General features: G+C 41.9%; 1 protein-coding gene across 16 annotated transcripts in view; it reads left to right on the top strand.

Moving 5' to 3' along the window:
- Nrcam (neuronal cell adhesion molecule) overlaps positions 1 to 22,303 on the top strand; it is a 252,306-nt gene that overhangs the window by 47,134 nt on the left and 182,869 nt on the right. For all 16 annotated transcript variants that reach the window (XR_007590848.1, XM_050137361.1, XM_050137359.1 and 13 more), the window contains exon 2: positions 12,376 to 12,529. The gene's annotated coding sequence lies outside the window, so the exon portion shown is untranslated. The remainder of the gene's footprint in view (positions 1 to 12,375; positions 12,530 to 22,303) is intronic.

The following is a 22,303-nucleotide window of genomic DNA, read 5'->3' as shown; positions in this document are numbered from 1 at the left end:
GGGGCATTTTACAGGATCCACTCATAGATGAAGAGCTACAGAAAGTGGATGGCTATTGAGAGACAGAGAACTGGGCTTCTGTGGTCCTCCTTCAGATGACCTAATCCAAGGTGGCCAGTCCTAAACTAAACAGACTCTAGGTTACACACACAAGCACACAGATATATGTGTGAATGTGTATGTGTAAAATATACATTTATATGTGAAACAGTTTTGAAAAGAGTGGACATGGGAGGTTTTGGGTAAGGAGAACGGAAGATGGAAATCTTGTGAATATGGTATTCATATATGAAACTCTCAAAAAACTACAAGTCTTAAATATCGAAGGGGAGAAGGCCCAGCATGATGCTGTGTGCTTGGAATCCCAGTACCAGGGAGACAGAGACAGAAGGACCCTTCAGCTTGATGGCCAATCAGCTAGCCTAGACAACTTGTCAAGTTCCTGCCCAGTGACAGACCCTGCCTCAAAAACAAGGTGAATAGAACCCAAAGAGTAGCAGCTGAGCTCGTCCAGTTTCCATGTACACACATGCGGTCCCGCATCCACCTGAACACTCATACCTGCACACATAAAAATAAAGTTGACGGCTTTTTCAAACATAACCTCGAGCTTTCCCTCTCGCTTGGTGGCTTTCACTCTGTACATGGTTTTTGTCTGTGCATTTGCTTGTTAAATTGCTTTAGCAGAAATTTATAATCCCACGACTTAACATATCTACATGTAGTACCCTTGTAATGATCCAGCTATAGGGTTATGGTAAGAGCTAAAAAGGTATTGTTTTGTTAGCATTTGGTCATGGAGGTTCTTCACTGAGCACTCGGTCACTTCTCACAGACTCCCTCCTTTCTTTGTAAACTTGCAGACATGCTCAGACAAGGAATACTGCGCTGAAGGGTGAGCGCACATACAGCCAGTTAGTACGTGCAAGGCAAACTTCTGCCCTGCCAGTCCACTGCGCTTCGTGGCCTCTCAGGCAACTCCTCCCAAATCACAAACCACGAGCCTATCACTATGCATGCCAGGGGCCTACCTGTACCTACACTTTCCCCTTTACCCAAGAAATAGAATCTGTCCAATGATTTTTAAATAACCCAAAGTATACATCGCCAGCTTTAAAGCAGCAGATGGTACTCATGCTGAAAGCATTTTGTGCTGCCAAGTCACGTCCCTCACCCACCACGTCCTGCACCACAGCCGAGAGGGGAAGGGAAGAACGCCGTTTCCTTCTTTTCTTGGAATTGCCATCATTTCTCATCTCCAATGCCAATGTCTTCTCGCAGGATTTACAAGAGAAGAAAAGTCTCACTGTTCTGGAAATGCCAGAGAACGTTCCACAACGTGCTTAGGCTTCTTCCTAGCAACAGATCCAACAGCTTCCTTCACATTCTTCTGGGTGGCAGAGCGCTTGCGGGTCTCTCACTTTCTGTCCCTTAACTAACCATGCATCCTTGGCTCATGAGTTCAAGTTCTGTGCCTTAGTATTCTCATCGGGCAGATGTGGTGATGAAGACTTCTCTGTCATTAGGTTGTTAGGAGGATCAAGTATGTACAAATGAATCCAGTAGCACCCAGACTGGAATAAGCATCCACAAGCTGTGGAATTGTCTTATTTACCCAATCAGCAGAAGAACCTTTGGGTCAGGGCAAGGGATGTGGACTAAGACTAAGCACAAAACCCCTTTGGGGCCTGACTTTGTCACGTTCTGTCTGTATCACTGAGAAACTATTTAAACATTAAAAAAAAATTAGTTATCAGCCAGGCAGTGATGGTGCCTCTTATCCCAGCGCTTGGGAGGCAGAGGCAGGTAGATCTCTGTGAGTTTGAGGCCATCCTGGTCTACAAAGTGAGTTCCAGGACAGCCAGAGTAATTACACAGAGAAACCCTGTCTTGAATAGATAAACAAATAAAATAATAAGTAAATAAAAATATTAGTTAACAATTTGTATGTACATGTGCTGCTGTGAGTATATATATGCCATAAGCATGCAGGAACACATGGAAGCTCAGAAGAGGTAATTTGATACTCTGTCACTAGACCCATAAGAAGTTGTGAACTACCATGTAGGTTCTAGAAACTCAATGCAGATCCTCCAGAAGAACAGTAAGCACCCTTAACCCCTGGGGCATCTCTCCAGTCCTGAAAAAGGTGTTATTGTTGTTGTTGTTTGTTCTTAGTTTTATTCCTTTTATTAAAAATAGATTACTTTCTCATATGATATATCCTGATTACAATTTCCTCTGGCTCTACTCCTCCCTGCCCCCACCACACCTTCCTTGTCCCTGGACCCATTCATTTCCTTTCTGTCTCTCATTATAAAGGAACAGGATTCTAAGAAGTAACAACCTAACTTGACAAAGTAAGATGTAATAATATAAAGCAAAAATCATCACATCAAGATTGGACAAGGCATTCCAACACAAGGAAAAGGGGCCCCAAGAGCAAACACAAGAATCAGAGACCCACTTGTTCACACACTCAGGAGTCCCATAAAAATACTAAATTCAAAACAATAATATGTACACAGAGGACCTGGCGCAGACCTGTGTCAGCCCTGGATTTGCTGCTTCAGTCCCCATGAGTTCACCCCCTTGCTCAGTCGGTTTAGAGGGCCTTGTTCTCCTAGTGTCCTCCACCACCATCCCTGACTCTCACACTTTTTCTGACTTCTCTTCTGTGCAATTCCCTGAACACTGAGGGGATGGATTTGATGGAGACATCCCATTTAGGCCTGTGTTTTCCAGGGACTCGCTCTCCACACAATGTCTGGCTGTGTGTCTCTGAATCTCTTCCTATCTGCTTATCTGCTGCAGGAGGAAGATTCTCTTGATGATGATCGAAAAAGGCATATATTTATATGTGTCAAATCAGACATTGGTTGGCTACTTCCACAAGCTCTGTACCACCTTAGCTCTAGCATATCTTACAGGGAGTTCTTGTAGGTCAAAGGTTTTAGGGCTGGACTGATGTTTACATTTCTCCTTTGGGAGCCTGTGGAGTATCTTCCCACACCAAAGACACGAGAATGTAGGGGTGAAGGCGCTGTGTAGACACCAGCTCTATTCTCCGTGTTCAATGAGTTGTGTGGGTGTTGTCCTCAGCAATGTCAGCTGTTGTCAGTTTGTGGAGAGCAACACGGTGTGTTAGCAACAGCCTGGATTGTTTGGGGATTTCCATGAAATCCCCTTGGCCAAACCTCAGTTGAATGCAGCCCCATCCACTAGGAAGTTTGTTGACAAGAGATGGCCAGTTGGAACTCCGTAGTCACCATTTTTAGGAGGCCCCATTAGGATTGCCTTCATAAATTTTAGGAAGTTTTTGCTTCACAAGGTTTCCATATCATCGTTCAAATGCTCCTTCCCACATTCTTTCCCTCAACCTCATATTCCCTCTCCCCCATGGATCTTCCTGTTGCTGTCCCCTCCCACCCCCAATCTACCAATAAAATCTATTTTATTTTACCTTTCCAAGGAGATCCATGTGTCTTCTCCTAGTTCTTTCCTATATACTCAAACTGTCTGGGTCTGTGGATTGTAGGCTGTTTATTATTTATGTAATGGCTAATATCCAAATCCAAGTGAATACATGCCATATTTATATTTCTGGTTGTGGGTTACCTCACTGAGAATGATTTTTCCTAGTTCTATCCATTTGCCTACACATTGTATGATGTTACTTTTTTAAGAGCTGAGTAATAATACTTCGTTGTGTAATTATAAGTGATCTGTTCAGGAAGTTTTCTCCTTTACCAATGAGTTCAAGACTATTTCTTACTTTCTTTCCACAAGTTCAGTGTATCTTTTTTTTTAATGAAGGTGTTTGATTCATTTGGACTTGAGTTGTGTGTAGAGTGATAAATATGGACCTCTTTGCGTTCTTCTGCACACAGGCATTCAGTTTTACTAGCACCATTTGTTTTTGACTTCTTTATCAAAAACCAGGAATTCATAAGTGTGTGCGTTTTTCTGGATCTTCGATTGAATCCATTGATTAACGTGTCTGTTTTTATGTTATTACCATGTGATTTTTATTACTGTAGCACTGTAGTACAAATTGAAATCAGAAATGATGATACCTTAAGCAGTTGTTTTATTGTTCGGTTTTATTTTAGCTATTCTGGGTTTTATGTTTTTCCATATGAAGTTGAGAATTGTCTTTCCAAGTTTTGAGAAAAATTGTGTTGGAATTTTGATGGGGATTTCATTGAATCTGTAGATATGCAATCTGTAGATATTAGCTATCTCCCTTCGATCCCTAATCTCTCCAGTACTTTTATCATGAAGGGGTGTTACATTTTGTCAAAGGCCTTTTCTGCATCCGAGGTGATCATGTGTTTTTTTTCTTTTGTTGATATATATGGAGGATTACATTTCTTGATTTCATTTATTAAGTCATCCTTGCATATCTGGTGAAGGCTACTTGACTATGGTGGTTGATCTTTCTGATGTGTTCTTGGATTTTGTTTGAAAGTAGTTTTTTAAATATTTTTCCATCTATGTTCATAAGGGAAATTGGTCTGTAATTTTCTTTCTTTGTTGACTCTTTATGTGGTTTGTGTAAAAGGGTAACTATGGCCTTATAAAATGAATTTGGCAAAGTTATTTCTGTTTCTATTTTGTGGAATAATTTGAGGTGTGTTGGCACTCCTTTTTGAAAGTCTTTTTTGAAAGCTAAAACTGTCTGGCCCTGGGCTTTGTTTATTTGGGAGACTGTTAATGACTGCTTCTATTTCACTAGAAGTTAGAGGGTTTAAATTGCTTGTCTTATCTTGATTTAACTTTGATAAGTGGTACCTACCAAAAATATTCATTACTTTTAGATTTTCCAATATGGTGGAATAAAAATTTTAAAGCATGTCCTTATGAGTCTCTAGATTCATAAGGGAGGACATGTCTCCCTTTTGATTTCTGATATTTTTATCTGGATATTCTCTGTGTCTTTCAGATACTTTGGATTAGGGTTTGTCTACCTTGATGATTTTTCTCAAAGAACGAACCCTTAATTTCATTGTTTTCTTTTTGTATTGTTCTCTTTTCCTGATTCCAGCCCTTAGTGTACTTATTTCTTTATGTCTACTCCTCTTGAGTGTGATTACTTCTTTTTGTTCTTGAGCTTTCAGATGTGCTATTGAGTTGCTATTATGTGGTTTCTCCATTTTTTTAAATGTGGCACTTAGTGCTATGAACTTTTCTCTTAAAATTATTCCCCATTATATCTAGTAAGTTTGGATATGCTGTGTATTTATTTTCACTGAATTCTAAAGTTTTTAATTTCTTTTTTTGATTTCTGTCTTGACCAAATTTTCATTCAGTAAAGAGTTGTTCTGTTTCCATGAGTTTGCAAGTTTGTTGTTGATATCCAAAGTTAATCTGTGTTGATCTGATAGTGTGCAGGAAGTTGTTTCTATTTTCTTATATCTGTTGAGACTTGCTTTGTGACTAAATATATGTGCAATTTAGGAGAAAGTTCCATGAGGTGCATAGAAGAAGGTATATAGTTTTTTGTGTTTGGGTGAAGTGTTCTGTAAATATCTGTTAAGTCCACTTGTTGTATAATGTATGTTAGACCTAGTATTTTTCTGTTTAGTTTTTGTCTGGTTGACCTGCCCATTGGTGAAAGTGGGGTTTTGAAGTCTTCCACTCCCAGTGTGAAGATCAATATGTGATTTAAGCTGTAGTAGAGTTTTGCTATTTCCTTTCACAAACTTGAGTGCCTTTGTATTTGGGGCATAGTTATTAAGGACTGAAATGTCATCTTGGTGGGTTTTTCCTTTGATGAGTGTCTTGTGTCCTTCTCTATCTCTTTCGATTAGTTTTATTTTCAACTCTATTTTGTTAGATATTAAAATAGCTGTGCCATCTTGGTTCTTAGGTTCATTTGCTTGGAATATCTTTTTCTATCCCTTTGACCAGATGTAATGTCTATCCTTGATTCTGAGATGTGTTTCTTGGATACAGCAGAAGGATGGATCCTGTTTTCACAATCATTTTGTTAATCTGTGCTTTTTTATTGAGGAATGGAAACCATTGATATTAAGAGATATCAATAACCAATGGCTGTTGATTCTGTTGTTGTTGTTGGTGTGTGTATCTATGTGCTTTCCCTGTTTTGATTTTGTTGGTGTGAGATTATGTATTCCCTGTGTTTCCATGAGTCTAGTTAACCTCCTTGGGTTGGAGGGTTTTCTTTTTTAAGCTTTTTTTCTAGCACCTTCTGTAGGCATGAGTTTGTAAATAGATATTGTTAAATTTGACTTTATCACACACAATTTATTTTTCTCACTCTCTGGTGACTGAAAGTTTTGCTGGCATCTATGGTCTCTTAGAGTTTGCAGCATATCTATCTATGCCCTTCTGACTTTTAGAGTTTAATATAATTCTAAGAAGCCTGCTTTTATATGTTACTTGATTTTTCCCTTGTAACTTTTAATATTATTTATTTGTTCTGTTTATTTAGTGTTTTTCTGTGTACCAAAGGGACTTTCTTTTCTGATCCAATCTATATGGTGTTTGCTATGCCTCTTGTATCTTTATAGGCATCTTTTTTTAGGTCAGAAAAATTTTCTTCTATGATTTTTTTTGAAAATGTTTTTCCAGCCTTTAATCTGTGATTCTTCTCCTTCCTCTATTCCTGTTATTCTTAGGTTTGGTCTTTTCATAGTGTCCCAGATTTCCTGGATGATTTGCGTCAGTAGTTTTTTTAGGTTTAACATTTTCTTTGATTGATTTATCTATCTCTCCTATCATATATTCAATGCCTGAGAATCTCTCTTCCATCTGTTGTATTCTGTTGGTGAAACTTGTTCTGGATGTTCCTGTTCAAATTCCTAAAATTTTAATTTTCAGGGGCTGGAGAGATGGCTCAGGGGTTAAGAGCACTGGCTGCTCTTCTAGAGGTTCTGAGTTCAATTCCCAGCAACCACATGGTGCCTCACAATCATCTGTAATGAGATCTGGTGCCTTCTTCTTGCCTGCAGGCATATATGAAGGCAGAATACTGTATACATAATAAATAAATAAATCTAAAAAAATTTATTACTTCCAAATTTCCCTCAGTTTGGGTTTTCTTTGTTGAGTCTACGTCCATTTTGAGACCTTGAACAGCTTTATTCGTTTCCTTCTACTGTTTGGGTTTCATTGTGTTTCATTCATTTCTTCAAGGGACTTACTCATTTCTTCTTTAAGGACCTATATCATTGTCATGCAGGTAGTTTTGATGTCTTTTTCTTGTATGTCAGCTATGTGGAAATATTTAGGGTCTATTGTAGGAGGACGTCTGGGCTCTAGTGAAGACATATTGCCCTGGCTATATTTATCGGGTTTTTATGCTAGCATCTCTGCATCTAGAATTGGGACGATTATATTTCTAAGTGATGATTTCCGGGTTTGTTTTTGTTGGGTGGGTGTTTTGTTCCTTGGTTTCTGCTTCCTCCCTGAATTTTTGGTGAGTGTGATGCCTCTCTGTTGCTTGGGGAGGGGGGCATTTTCTTTGAACCTCATAGTTGTGGCCCTTTGGGTTTCCAGGTAAAATGTGTTTCTGGGTATTGGGGGTTGAAAATCAGAATAGGGATAGGCTGGGAGTCTGATGGGGTTCACAGGAGAAAGGAGAGCAGACTGTCCCACTAGGATCTGTTTATTTTATCTCCTTGGCATTGGGTGAGACAATGAAGGTGGGTCACTCTAGAGGGTCTGCTAGAGTGTTGGGGATGAGACAGGGGTGTTGGATCTAGGGGAACAGAAGGAGGAAGGAAGATCTACAGACAGTATACCTATTTCCCTGGCAGGGTTGGTCTGTGTTAGCCGGGAGTTTGGCAGTTGGGGCTGGGATAAACCAAGTGGGGAGAGAGGGGCTAAGAGGGGAAGGTCTTTGAGATCCACAGGAGGTGTGAGCAGAGGAGGAAGGAAGGCTTCAACAGACATTCTGTTGCAGAGATAAGGATGGGACTAGGGAATTGGTCTTGGAGAAGAGGAGGGAATGGTGAAGGTCTTTAGTTAGCATCTCTGTTTCCCTGGCCTGCTCAGCTGGTGTGCTCACAGGGAATGTCTGCTGGTGTAGCAGTCTGGGATACTGGGACGAGTTGCATTTCCTTTGGGATAGGGTCAGAGAGGATAGGGAGGCCACAGCAGGTGTTCTGCTACAGAGCTGGGGATGAGACTAGGGGGATTGGATCTGGCGGAGCAGAAGGAGAAGTGTGGGTCTGCCTTCAGCCTCCTTGTTGCCCTGGCAAGAGGGGACTTGTTAGTAGGGCTTGCCAGCTGGGATTGAGGGCTGGGATGAAGCAAGGAGTGAGAGGAGGGATGTTAGTTTGTTTTTAATCTGAAGAGAAGGGCAATTGTTTTCCAGTATTGAGAATAACTGCTGAAAATAGAAACTCAAAGTGCTCTGGATTTTGCCTGATTTTAGCAGGAGCTGCTGAGTCCTGTTTCCTGCACAAGCATGTTTCATGACTGTAGTAGGACCTTGTCCTTGTGAATCTGCAGGAATTGTGGTAGTATAAATGATTGAATAATTCAACACAGCTGAGAAAAAAGAGGCACGTGAAGAAGGCCTTTGCCTGATCAGCACTGACGGTGTGAAATCCACGCGCACACGAATGTGCTTCTCTCTGTGTGATGTTTATGTTTGTTGGGTGTATAAAGCACGATTAATAAAAACTCAGAGAGAGAAATTTGGGTTCAACATGAAGGTCAGAAAAACAAAGCAGCCACCAGCCACTGGCTCTTACCTCAGTCCGAAATGGCAGTCTTGCCTCCAGGAACCTCAGAATGAGACTGTGTCTGAGAGCTGTCTCTCCCCATTTTATAATCCTCTCTAGTTCTGGGATTACAGGTGTGTACTGCCTGGTTTCCACGGTAACTAGTGTGGCTTTTGGGATTAAGGTGTGTGTTACCACTGCCTGGTCTGTAAGGCTGGCCAGTGGGGCTGTTTTACTCTCTGATCTTCAGGCAAGCTTTATTTATTAAAATACAAATGAAATGCCACTGCAGGTGTACATATGCACACGGGTGCGTGTAGAGGTCAGAGGACAACTTCAGGTATCATGCCTTGGACACAAGACATTACTTTTGTTTTTGTTTTAGTTTTCATTGAGACTAGGAATGCTCTAAATGGGCCAGTCTGACTGCCCAGCAAATCCCAGCCATCTACCTGTCTGTGTATCCCCAGTACTGAGACTACATGCATGTGTCACCGCGCCCAGCTTCTTTTAAAGTGAGATTTTGGAGTTGAACTCACACCCTAGTGCTTTTAAGGGAAGCACTTTACCAACTGACTTACACCCTTAACCTCCTCACGTGTTTTCACTACAGGCCGGCCCAGCAGGCCTGTCGAAGCACTGAGAACCAGCCAGCTAGGGCCAGAGGCTTCCAGTCAGACTAGAAAGAATGGGCTGGAGTTCTCTGGGAACTGTCCAGCTTGACAGTGAGGCTGAAGACAAAGCTGAGAAAACCAGACATGGAATTTAAAATGACCATGGGACTTTTTACTGTAATGGGAGATCCCACATGGCTTACTGCAGGCTAAATTAGCGAACACAGTTGATGTCTTAGGGACACAATTGCACTTTGGCAGTGCTATACCAGATGATCTAAAATGACAGATTCTTCCCATTTTGATGACCGCCTCAGGGAAGGCTGAAACGAACCTGGCTGTGTTTCCGCAATATGTTTCTCTAATATGACTTCTTGGTCCACTTCACAGTGGGTTTCTATAACCAGGATGCTGACAGTTTTCTCGGCTACAGCCTTATTTTCTCCACAGTTGCTCGGATACAGTTCTTCTGGGTCTTCCAGTCTTTAACCAGTTAAGTGCTGAAACCTTCGTCTGTCAGCTGACACTAGGAGGATTTGTAGTCTTGGTAATTATTCATTTTTAGTAAGGACCAATGCAGGAGAACACCTTTGCCTTTGTCTGCTACCCAGGTGGTATTCATTCATCTTAAACCACTGTCGTATGGACGCCATTCTTGACCGTGTGCTCCTCGCTCCTCTCATTTGTGGGTGATGTGCAGGTGAGGGACTTTAACACCTGTTCTGAAGACCAGAGTTGGGATGTCAAATGCTTCCAGCAGAATGGATACAAAACCGAAGAACTTGATTCTAACAAAGAGACCCATGAAAAGATACGAGAGATATTGATCACTGGGCACCCTCGGCAAGAGGGGACTCATTCCATAGTCCCTGCTTGGATCTGGAAGGTGGGGAGTCGACAGGTTGCGATAACCTCGAGCGCTGTCTGCTTCTCATTTCCCATCTGTCTTTTCTGCTTCCTTCTGCATAGGTTCTCCTGTATCCTCAGTATACTACCCAACCTCCAGAGGAACTCAGCTTGGGTGGCTCGGTCTATTGTCACCTTTCTAGGACAGAGACTTCTGTGTGAGGCTCTTTAGTGGGCCATCCACCCCCCCCCCTCACAAGTGCTCCTGAAGCCCCATCACTGGTTGGCTCTGCTAAAGACACAGCTCACCCTGGGGGCTATTATTGGGATGTTCACATTAGAATGTGAGTCTGAGTCTGGCTCCTGGGGTTAGAATTGGAACCAGTGAGGAACAAGTATAAGGAGAGGGAGTCAACTCTATGTGGAGCTTCGTAAACCTGGAATGGATCATAGGCGGAGAGATGGTTAGACTCAGTGACCTTCCAGCCTCCCATCACCTGTGTTTTTATTTTTCTTACCATCATTTTGTTTCTTTCCAGCTCTGTCTAATGAAAAATCACCACTTTATGTTACTATCATAAAGAGCCCTGGAGGTAATTGTAGTGCAATGGAACTAAAACCTGCCCAGATTTCAGAGACAGCAATGTCTTCGCATCAGTTTCTTAACCAAACTCAATTTAATGTGTGTGCTATTTTTACATCAGATTTTGTTGTGGTCAGTAGCAATGGCATTCAAGAAAGGGAATGATACACATAGCATAAGTGAGTTAGCAAGCTGCAGCCCAGGTCCTCCTTTCAGACGAAGGAAGATAAGTGTCAGAGCGGCTATCACAGAGGACATTCCAGACACTCCAGTGCCACATTTAAATTCAGGCATCAGCTGGGCTGAGTCATGTAGGGCAGATTTTGTGACGACTCCTGTGATATTTGTCTGAGCTGAAACAGTACTCAGTATTCAGTATTCGGCCTTCACTAATCACTCCATAAGACTTTAACCCTCTGACTAACAAATACAGGCAAAATCCAAACGTACCAGGGACATTTCTGTTTCTACTTTTCAATGTGTTGACACAGAAAAGACCAAGAGATGACAATGTCAGAGGACAATCTGAACTCTAGACCCCTGCCTTGCAGTTTATTTGAGACGGAGCCTCTTGTCTGTGGCTACACATGCCAGGTTTGTCTGGAGAGGTTGTGGGGTTTGTGTCCCCACCTCCCGTGCCACTGCAGGGGTTCTGGGATTACAGACACACTCTATAGGCAGCATAACATGGTTCTGGGTCTCCAAACTCAGGGGCTCACCCTGCGTGCTTTCCCACTGAGCAATCTGTCCAGCCTTCTCACCCCAACAGTATTGTCTTCAAATTCACCTAGAGCGCAGTTGGGTGGAGGGGCACTTGGCGAGTCCAACCCCACACGATTCGTGGGGAAAAGGTATGAAATTCCTGGCTCCAGTTGTTCTTCTCCCTGTGGGGTTGCAGTTCTGGTAACATCAGCTTTCTAAACAACCCTATCGGTGGGTGAGTTTTACTCTTTCTGATAGAGGAGAGGAATTAAATAAACACACTATTCAAGCGCTCCTGCCTGGTGGATTCCATTTAATTAAGGTTTTGTTCCGTTTAGTTCCATACTACCTTCCCTGTTTTTTTTTTTTTTTTTTCTTCCTTACTTCAGTGTGCTCTGCAATCCTTTTTTTTCCGGTTGCCATCTTTTCCCGTCACCTTCAAAACCACCTCTAAAAGGGCCCTACCAAACTCTCTGTTATCGTCGACCTTGATCAAATGCTGAGTTCTTCTTTGTTTGCTCTTCTCAGCCAGTCTTAGATTCTAATGTGTTGATGTGTTTGTAAGAAATGATTCAATACTACGACGTACTGGAGGAGAACAAGATCCAGTCCTCTTCTTTTTTCTCTTCTGATTAGTGTGCGCAATTGTTTGCTTCTATTTAGAAGTAATTCAGATTTCTCTGCCACACTGAAATGTAACTGGAATTAAATTACCCTTTTTTCATTACCCTTGTCCCTTAAATTACTTAAAGTTCTTAGAATTACTAATGCCTGGAAATGCAATAATGTTTGGTTGAAACTAATCATAGAATTTCATATGTATTAAATTCCCTTGTTGATTTTAGGTTAATAATAAAAAGGAAATCTCAGCTTAATAGAATTAACTGACTCCCAATAGTTTACATTCCTTTGTGTTTTTTTTTTTCCTTCTCAGGGATTTTGGTGGTATTCTCCAGTGACATCCAGTACCTCTGCCTGCTGAAGGCTTTGACCGAGGCTGCTCTCAGCTGCTGACATCATCCTGAGCAAAGGAGGGTGTAGAAATCAGGGGCACCTTGGGAGGCTTCTGACCGGTGGATCTTCTGAAGGTGAGAGTGGTTGACTACATTTTCTCTTTAGTAGTTAGAATAGTAGATCTGTCTGCCACAATCCGCTTCTTCAGAGAATGAATGGGGAACTGTTCCTGAGAATTCTCTGTATGAATGAAAATGAAGAGATTGTCTTTGGGGGAGAAGTTTTAGTTGCAAAGTCTGGTCTGCATAGTTCCAGGCCAGCCACAGCTACACAGTGAGACTCTGTATAAAACTAAACACACACACACACAAAACCTAAAAACAAGCAAGCAAAGCACAGCAGTATTTGTACATTTCTGAGCATTCTTATGTAGCTATGGTCTGTCAGTCTCTATACAAACCATGTGTGGCCTTCCAAGGCTCAGATAGCTTAGCTTATATAAAAGTATACTGTAAACTCAAATATTTTTAGGTAGTAAGGATATGAATCAGTATTACTTGCAATTGTTTATAACCTTCCAAAATACTCTCAAACCTTTCAATGTGTTTCCCCCCAGAGTATATCAATAAACCTTGCTTTGTTCTCATAAAGCAATGTCATTGAGCACTCAACAAGTGTCTCTCAAATGTTAGTGATAGATCTGTGAAAAACAGTATGACCAACTTCCTTCCGTAGGATAGAAGCATATTGATGGTGCATTAAAGACGGCGACAAGCTTCTAATGTACCCCAAATCTGGAGGATGGTATCTCGCCAAGCAGGCTCCAGGAGATAAGCCCTGAAATGGCTTTTGAAAGATGAACAGAAATGAGCCATCGAAATAGCAGAGGAAGAGAGGGTACCACAGGCAGGAGCAGTAGGCTAGGGCCATAAAACCCAAACAGGAAAGCAGAAAATTGTACAGCAGTGTGGAGCCTTACATTCTGGTGCCTGTGTGTATGGTGAGGGGGAGCACCAAGACGCTGAGGTGCTGTCAGCTGGAAGTCGTGGGCATCTTAGGTCTATTACTCCAGAGTGAGCACTGAGAACCCAAGGGGATTTAGCAAGTCTGAAAGAAGGGAAGATGAATTTTCAAATAGTGTGGGGAATATTTTGGAGAAATAGAATTGTAATAGGAGCAGTAAGGAACAGAACAAGAGAGCTATTTGAAGAAGCGAGACTATGTTAGATTTGATGATTGATTGTGCTTGGGAGGGGAAAGATCAGGACTTAAGACCTTTGGGTTTCTGACTAGGAAGGCTAAAAACATGATGGAAACTTTCAGGGCATACCAGGGGAAAGTAGAATATTTTTGATGAAACCAGGACTTCAAGGTGGGTAGGGCTATCTAAATAGAAATGTTCACCTGGTAGCTGGAAGAATAAGGTAGAGATAAAAAGGGAAATTGGGTCAAAAAACAATGAAGTTATAGATCATCTTTGGTCAGTTTTCTGTTGCTATGGTAAACAAACAAACAAACACCCTGAGAAAACCAATTCACACAGAGGAAAGATTTGGTTGGGTCTAGGTTTCAGTCCATGGTCACCTGACTCTGCCGTTATTGAGTTTGTGGTGAGGCCTGACTTCCTCCCACAACACCACACCTCCAAGGGTTCCACCACAGCTCTACAGGCCCTCGGGCTAGATACCACTCCTTTAGCCTTGAACTCTTTAGAGACCGACCCTCCTAACCACCAGTCAGAGACGCAGCTCAGAAGTGGAATGCTAGCCTTGAGTCTATGGGACTGTGGATTCAATCTCTAGTACCACAAAACATGAAGACTGAAAAGAAGGAATAGGATCCAAAGCAGGCAATAACTGCAATTCTGTTTAAAAATGTAATTTAAATTAGTACGTAAATGTTCAATATTATTTCTTCACGTACTTCAGACACAGCTCCCAGTCTTACCAATTTCCATCCTACCATTATTTGTATATGTAGTTACTGCTCTTGTTTCCTTGGCACAATAGACTAGGATGTTTCCTCGGGACCAACTTGGGAGGCTTTTTAGTTTGAGAAAAAGAACTTTAAAACATTGTTTACAAATGACACAAACCCTAAATTTTGGGAGCACTGCAACTCAGTATCATTCTGCATTTCAATTAGTGCCAAGTGCCAAGCGCGACTCTTTTTCGGTATTAATCATGATGCTCTCCTGTCAATTCCTCATTTCCATTGCCGAGTGCAGTGTTTGGACATTGTTTATAGGAGACCCAGGGCCTTTCTTGAATTCTTCGGTTGGGTGGTACGAGTTCCACCCCTGAGTATTCCTAGCATCTACCCTGAACATGGCAGAAGGATCTGTCGAAACAGAGGTCTCAGTGTTTGAGAGTATGACCACCCCAGTTAGACTGTAGCCATTCATGACTCGGAGCCTTCTTTGAGGGAACGGCATGGCTAAACAATTTAAATTCAAATAATACTTACAGTTGTGCTATTTTGAGTGACCTTTATTGAATTATTGTCTTCTTAATTAGCTTAATGACTTATTTTCATAAGATGTACTGGAAATTGCACAACCCTACTATTGTATCTTTATGGTTCACTTCATTATCATCTTTCCAGGATTGGCTCATCTGTCACTTTCATTTTCAAACACAGAAAATTAAATTAAAGGAGAATTTGGAAACTTCCTTAATCCTAGCAGATGGTACCAGAGTCTCCATCTCTGGAAACACTCTGGCCTTCCTACAGTATTGTGTTTTTCTCTCTTCCTCATTCCAAATCTTTTTGAATTGCATAGAGTGAATTATCCAGACACATTAAAACAGGGAATTGGATTAAGGGCTGGTTTCCACTGATGGCAATTACTCTGGCTTGTTGCTCTAGACTCACCAAACAGATTTTGCTTTAATACTTGAGGTTGTGGTTAATGCTTTATAGTTTTGATTTTATGGTTCCTTTTAGTTTTAATATGGACTTTTTCTCTGTACTGGTTCTACCACTAAAAATGAAACACGGGGACACAATCAAACCACCTGTATCTAAATTCTGGCTGGAAAAAGACACTCACTCGTGCGTTCAGAACTAATGCTTATAAGCGGAAGACGTTTCTGACTTGTTCAGTGATGCTGGAGTCTGCTGTGGGCTCTATGTATAGAAAATGAATTTGTGGAAAAGCTGAGCTGCTATGACTCAGAATGGTGGCTTTTGCATGCAAGCTGTAGGTGGTCGTGGAGACAAGGAGTTATTCTGTGTGCTTCAGGGGATGGCCATTCTTGACTGTGAAAACAGTAGGCTCTAAGTCATTAGGGTGTGTGTTAAACATGTGACTCACTCGTCCCCAAAGCTGCCAGGAGGAAAAGGAGTTTCCACTCATGAATGCCAGGCAAGGGGCTATTTCTCCCTGTTTCCCCCACTTTCTCTTTCTTGTCTCTCTTTTGATTCTGTCTCCTCTCTCTTTTCCTGTCTTACTCACACTTTCTGTGTCACAGACAGGCCAGTTTGATCCCTCCGGAACACAAGGTCCTTTATGGGTTTTGTCTTCAGAACTGGGTGGGAACAGCATATGTTGTGGGAAGGGAAATGGAGCCGTGGGGAAACAGTGGCTTGTGCTGAAGGTTCCTTGGCTACATTGCACAGAGCTGCGTGAACTGGGGAGAACAGATGTGAAAGTCATGTAGATTGAGCTCAAGATGGCATGGCATTATCAACAGGGACAGGGACACTAGCTCTCACCGTTGTGGTGGTGGTGGTAATGTCTGGGATGAGGGAAGTGCAGAATGGAATAGGATGGGGTGACTGTTTTCTGCCTGGATTCCAGGTGAGTGCTGCAAACACCAGTGTGTGTGTGTGTGTGTGTGTGTGTGTGTGTGTGTGTGTGTGTGAAAACAATGAAAGCAATATGCAGAGTTCATGTTGATTTTGGAGCTGACACTTAAAAGTACTTAAAGTTCTAAGTAGGCTTCAAGATGGTCCTCCTAAGATTGGATTCTGAAGACAAGGATTTTTGAGAGGGAAACTGTTGGAAAATGGAAGTCATGGGTGAGTTGACAGGGTGACGTTTCTGACTGGGCAGCACTTCAACAGGCTTGAGTAATTTTTACCGTTAAAATTTGTCATCCTCTGCCCTCTGTTGTGTGCAGTTTTGTAAAGAAGAAAGGAAACGCTGAGCCGCTGACTTTCGGTCCAAGCTCAATCCCACCAGAGAGGTCACAGACCTCACGTCAGTGATTCGCGCACCATTTTGATAGAGGACAATGCAGTGGATGTCTGATCAGATAACATCCTGCAACGCTGGAGTTTTCACTCTCCGCTGCCTTTTGGCGTTTGGGTTCTTTCAAAATTATTCCTCACTGGGCTTTATTACGAACATTTGAGCCCCAGCGACCGTGCTAGTCTCTTGCTGGCCACGCTGAACTGAGAACAGTGCTTGGAGATTTTGTTTTTCCAGCATATGATAGAAGAGCCAAGCAGAGTGATATGAATTAATGACTCTTCACATTTTCCCATCATGTAAGCTAGATTCACTATCTCCGGGGGATCTATTTTAGATTCATTCCCTAATAAACCATTCCTGCTCGCTGTTGGTTTTCTACCCTTTTCAGAGCCGCTGCCTAATGGCTAAACAGATAACAATGACTAATATACATTTTTATTTTAAACTTTGGGATGCTTTTGGTTGTTCTTATTAGAAATAGAAAAACACAGTAAAAGTTTGTTGATCCTTGACAATCAACACTATCATTATTCATACTATTTGTCTGAGGCAAGAGTCATCTTGAAGAAACTGTATCTTTTTGTATGGTTTAGAAAATGAAAGGACATCCCCATTGTCTCAGTGTGTGGGTGCACCCCTCGCCATCCTGAGTTCCTTGCTCGTGCTCTCTCTCCTTCTGCTCCTGATTTGGGGAACTCAAGAACAATGGCAATGGGTTTTTGATCCTACTGCACGTATTGGCTTTGTGGGAGCCTAGGCAGTTTGGATGCTCACCTTACTAGACCTGGATGGAGGTGGGTGGTCCTTGGACTTCCCACAGGGTAGGGAACCCTGATTGCTCTTTGGGCTGACGAGGGAGGGGGATTTGATTGGGGGAGGGACTGGATGATGTGGACATGGGATAATCATTCTCTTTCCATATTTTGAGTTTTCTCCCTCTCTGTCCCCCTATTTGCCATCTACACTTTCATGTTTTATCTAGAGTCATTGTGTTCATGTTGCATGTCACATAAAAACATAAAAGAGAAAAAAATCCAATCAAAGAGACACAGAATCCAGGAGAGGAAGACAGAGAAACTTGAGAAAGGACAGAGAAACTATTCCTGTCCTATTTATCAATCAAAGCAGTATCTGAATTTCTTTCCTCAATCTTATGCCTGTTTCCTTTGACACTAAGTGATATCATCAGTAACTTTTAAGGCCCTAAGCAGGTGTCCTGAAGCCAAGCTGAGTCACCGTAGCAGAGCTGGGGTACCACCTACATCCCTCTCATTCCCTGGACTCCAGCATCTTTTCCCAACTTCTGGGGGTGTTGAACAGCTGATGGCTTATAGCTGGCTCTTTCCCTTCAGAGACTGTTCTTAGCCTTCAGCTAAAGAGAGCTACCTCAGCTATTCTATGCCATCAGAATGCATTCAAGCCCTAGGCAACTTGGAGATACAAGACCCTTTACTCTGATTCAATATAGTGTGTGAGACCTGAAGGGTCTGTTGAGGCCTTTGTTGTGAATACCTCAGGTCAATTGTCAGACAATTAAATAAAAACCCAGAGACAGATATGGGGGTTCAACCTGAAGGTCAAAAAAGCAAAACAGCCAGACACTGACTCTTACCTCAACCTCAGACCAAAATGGCGATCCTGCCTCCAGGAATCTCAGAATGAGACTGAGACTGAGAGCTGTCTCCTCCTGTCTTATATTCCTCTCTAGGGCTGGGATTAAAGGTGTGCACCACTTACCACCTTGTTTCTATGGCAAACTTGTGTGGCCACTGAAATTAAAGATGTATACCACCACTGCCTGGCCTGTATGGATGATCAGTGTGGCTGTTTTACTCTCTGATCTTCAGGCAAGCTTTATTTATTAAAATCCAAATGAAATACTGCAGTAGTATGTATATATATACATCTTCCACTGCGCTTTCCCATGACTGCTGAGTCCCTTAGTACTCACTAGTAAATTCCCATATGCAAAACATCCTCTGCAAGTCTGGCTCCAGGGAAATCTAACCTACAGCGGTCGCTACACCTAGACAATGCAGTGCACTTGTGTGAGAATGTGGTTATATATAGTCTGACAGTTTTGAACTCCTAAGATCTGTGAGAATATATCCCAGACCCTTCCCATCAAGAAATGGAAATAATAATCCTAACTCATAGAGTTTATAATGGAATATCCAGTACCTCATATATAGGCAGTGTTCATTATATGATAGTTGGTTTTTTAGTCACTATCAATGAATATACCATAAATTATATACCAGTTCTGATCAATCAGTTACTATACAAAGCATTTTTTCTTTTTCTTTCCTTTTTTTTTTTTTAAGTTTTTTTGAGACAGGATTTCTTTGTGTAGCCTTGGCTGTCCTGGAACTCACTGTTTAGACTAGGCTGGCCTCAAACTCTGAGATTTGCCTGCCTCTGCCAGAGGGCTGGGATTAAAGGCGTGTGCCACCATTACCTGGAACAAAAGAAATTTAATATCATCCTTATTACACTTAATTTAATAGAATATGGAATATTTTGCATGTGTTTGTTTGGTTTTTGTTTTTGAGATTGACTATGTAGCTCAGGCTGGCCCAGAGCTTATTGTCTAACCCAGGCTGTCAGTCTCCCTGCCTCATCTCTCAGGGTGCTGACCACCACGATCAGTGAGGATAGAGGCAAACAAAAGATTCATCACCTGGAACTTTGAGTAATTCTTCCACAGTATTTGTCGTCTTTAACAGAGTATATGGAGAAATTAGCAAGGTTCCAAAGGTTCCAAAGTGATCAAAGAAATAAAGTTTGTAACACAAGCATTTCAGAGGCAGAGGCCAACCTGGGCTACACAATAAGTCAGACTGTCTCCATACACACATCACATATACACAGTCTTCAGAAAAAATAGACAACTTTCACTGAGTCACTGAAATGGGAGTCTAAGGACTCAAAATTTTGCCATTCTGTAAGTTACGCTAATTTGTTTTGCAGATGGAAGTCATTAACTGCTATTATTTATATTTATTTTTCTCTATAATTGAACTTAATTGTATTTGTGTCTAAATAAGACTTTGTATGCTCTCCTGATAACCTTACAAATCTCTTACCATTAAATGTGTAATTATGTGCATGTAAAAATACACTAAATATTATTACCATAGTTTTCAATCTCATTACCTGCTATATCTTTGCATTTACATTAGAATACGTTAACCATTTTTTTGCACCCAAGGTAAGCTTTTTTTTTTCTGGTCCATATGTTGTGATGAACATAAGACTGTATTTCGTTGCCTGGCAGTGATGGAGCAAGACTAATCCCAGTACTTGGGAGGCAGAGGCAAAGATACCTCTAAGTCTGAGGCCAGCCTAGTCTACAGAGTGAGTTTCAGGACAGCCAGGGCTACACAGAGAAACCCTGCATGGGAAAAAGACAAAAGACTCTACTTCATTATTTGTTTTTCTATTCAGTGGGGGAATCTAGCACATGCTGGCCAAGGGCTCTACCGCTAAATGACTTCCCCAACTCTGCACTTCATTAAAAAGACATACATTCTAAAGCCTTGTTCTTGACTTTTGTCTTGGGTAGGAAACCAAGAAATAGATCTATGTCCCAGGAGCCAAACGGCTGCCCTAGAATGTTAAAGGTGGAAGGACTCCAGTGTGTTCAGGGGTCCCCGCTGTACAATATAGCCAATGTCTGACTTCTTGTCTTCACCCCTGACTGTTTCCTTAGTTCCCCTGCTGCTTCCTCTAAGTCTTGTTTGTTTTCACTTTAACGAGGCGAGAAAAGTCAGCTTTGTCTTTACTTCTGGTTAGCAGATTTCATGAATATTCATTGACTAAGTCCCTTTCCAGCTACTATTTTGTAATTGGTTGCTTTTTGCTTTTTTTTTTTGGTTTTGTTTGTTTCCAAGACAGGTTAGTTGGTGTAGCCCTGGCTGTCCTCGAAGTCACTCTGTTTACCAGGCTGCTCTCAAACTCAGGGATTCGTCGGCCTCTGCCTGCCAAGTGCTGGGATTAAAGGTGTGCACCTCCATCACTGGCCTTTTTTTTTGTATACTTGGTTGTTCTTCAGTGAAATCTGAAGTGAAAATTAACTCCCAGTTTTCACTTTAACGTATTTGGTCTGTTAATCTCTGCTGTGTAGGTTCTGAGTTAGGAAAGGCAATTTTCCTAGGTTGTGTCATTCTGAGAAGGCACAGGTTGTGTGTGTATGTGTGTGAGGGGGGGGGTGGGAGAGGGAAGAGAGTGGGAGGGAGGGAGAGACAACTAACCCTGTCTATAGCTGTGAGCCAAAGGCCAAAGCTTGGAGACAGTGATTTAGTGATTTGCTCTAATTCTCAAGATAGTGAATGAAGGGAAGTGAGGTGATTCCCCATGTTAGGGCCCTGGGTCCCTTACATAAGTGGAATTATGTGGCATTTTTGTGCCTTGCTTGCTATAATTAACATAATTATAGCACATTACTCTTCCAGTTCTTTCACAGAAACTGATAGTGGGTGGTTTGGAAGGAACTCCTTCTAAGGAACTGATGTTATTTTCCATTTTGAGATATCAAGTTCTTAAGAAAAAGGTTGCTGGGCCATAAGCCTGTGAGCCCTGATATTCTAAGCCTGAGTGCCAACCAGCGTCTCCGTGGGAAGTCTTTTCAGTTGGTGTTTCCTGGACTGGATGATCCTGTGTAAATCTGCCCTATCAGCTTCCACATAGTGCTCTCCCACTGCTTTCTAGAAATGCATTCCTTCACAGGGCTCTGGACGCTAAGAGATGCAGTCACGGAAGGCCCTGCTGGTCCAGCGCTGGGCAATTAGCAGTTTCTCTTACTCTCATGGGGTCCTAGTCTTCAAGGAGCCCTCTAAGGCCCACTTTCTAGACTTGCTTTTTAGGCAGCTGTTCTCTCCTTTTTGAGACTGTTTTCTGACCGTTGGGTATAGTTCCCTGTGCGTCTCCTGAATCATCTTGGCTTGGCTGATAAAGGCACCCAGGCTACCTCCCTGCTTGCGTCTGGGCGTCATTACCCTGAAGCAAGGCCAGAGGGAATCAAGTATTTTCCAGCTTGCCTCTGGGTACAGCGTGCTCTTTTGGAACTTGGTAAAACTTGGAGTTGTCTTTTATCTTTCAGACAAGATGTAATTAGACTTCCTGTGCAATTTACCAACTGATGTAGATATGCTATAGAGATGCTCACAAGCAGGAGTGTTTTAAATAGTGTGGATTTTCCTTCTCGTGTGTGTTAAAGTAGAACCTGCTCATAACAAACAAGGTAGACAAAGACAATATGACAAAAATAGACTCAGTAGTGTGTGTGCGCTCATGTATTTTTGTGTGTGGTGTGTGTCAGGGAGGATGTAAGCCTGTGTGTTGTCCAGAGGTTTAACCTCATGAACCTAGAGCTCTCTGATTCACTGTACTGAGTGACCAACAGCTTTCTGCCAACCCCACCCTGGGATCATCTTGCATCCTTCTCCTTGCTACAATTGCAGGCTTTTAACACAGATTATGCTTGGGATTTCTATTTTGATTCCATTAATTTCAGCATATTTTTTTTGTGTTTTGGCAATCTGTGTAGTGGGCTCTGTTGATTCTTATTCCTGATATCTTCCTTTTGAATATAATATAATTTTAAATTATGAACTAATTTTCCTAGGACTTTGTGAGAAGCCATTCCACATTAGAGGATTTAGATTTGTTTCTAAGATAAATGGTATTGATTTAATGTATTGCTTTTGAT

The sequence above is a fragment of the Alexandromys fortis genome, unplaced genomic scaffold (assembly GCF_014885135.2).
Source record: "Alexandromys fortis isolate MF-2015 unplaced genomic scaffold, M_Fortis_MF-2015_v1.1 scaffold_3, whole genome shotgun sequence".
NCBI lineage: Eukaryota > Metazoa > Chordata > Mammalia > Rodentia > Cricetidae > Alexandromys > Alexandromys fortis.
This window is presented reverse-complemented; position numbering and strand designations above follow the sequence as displayed.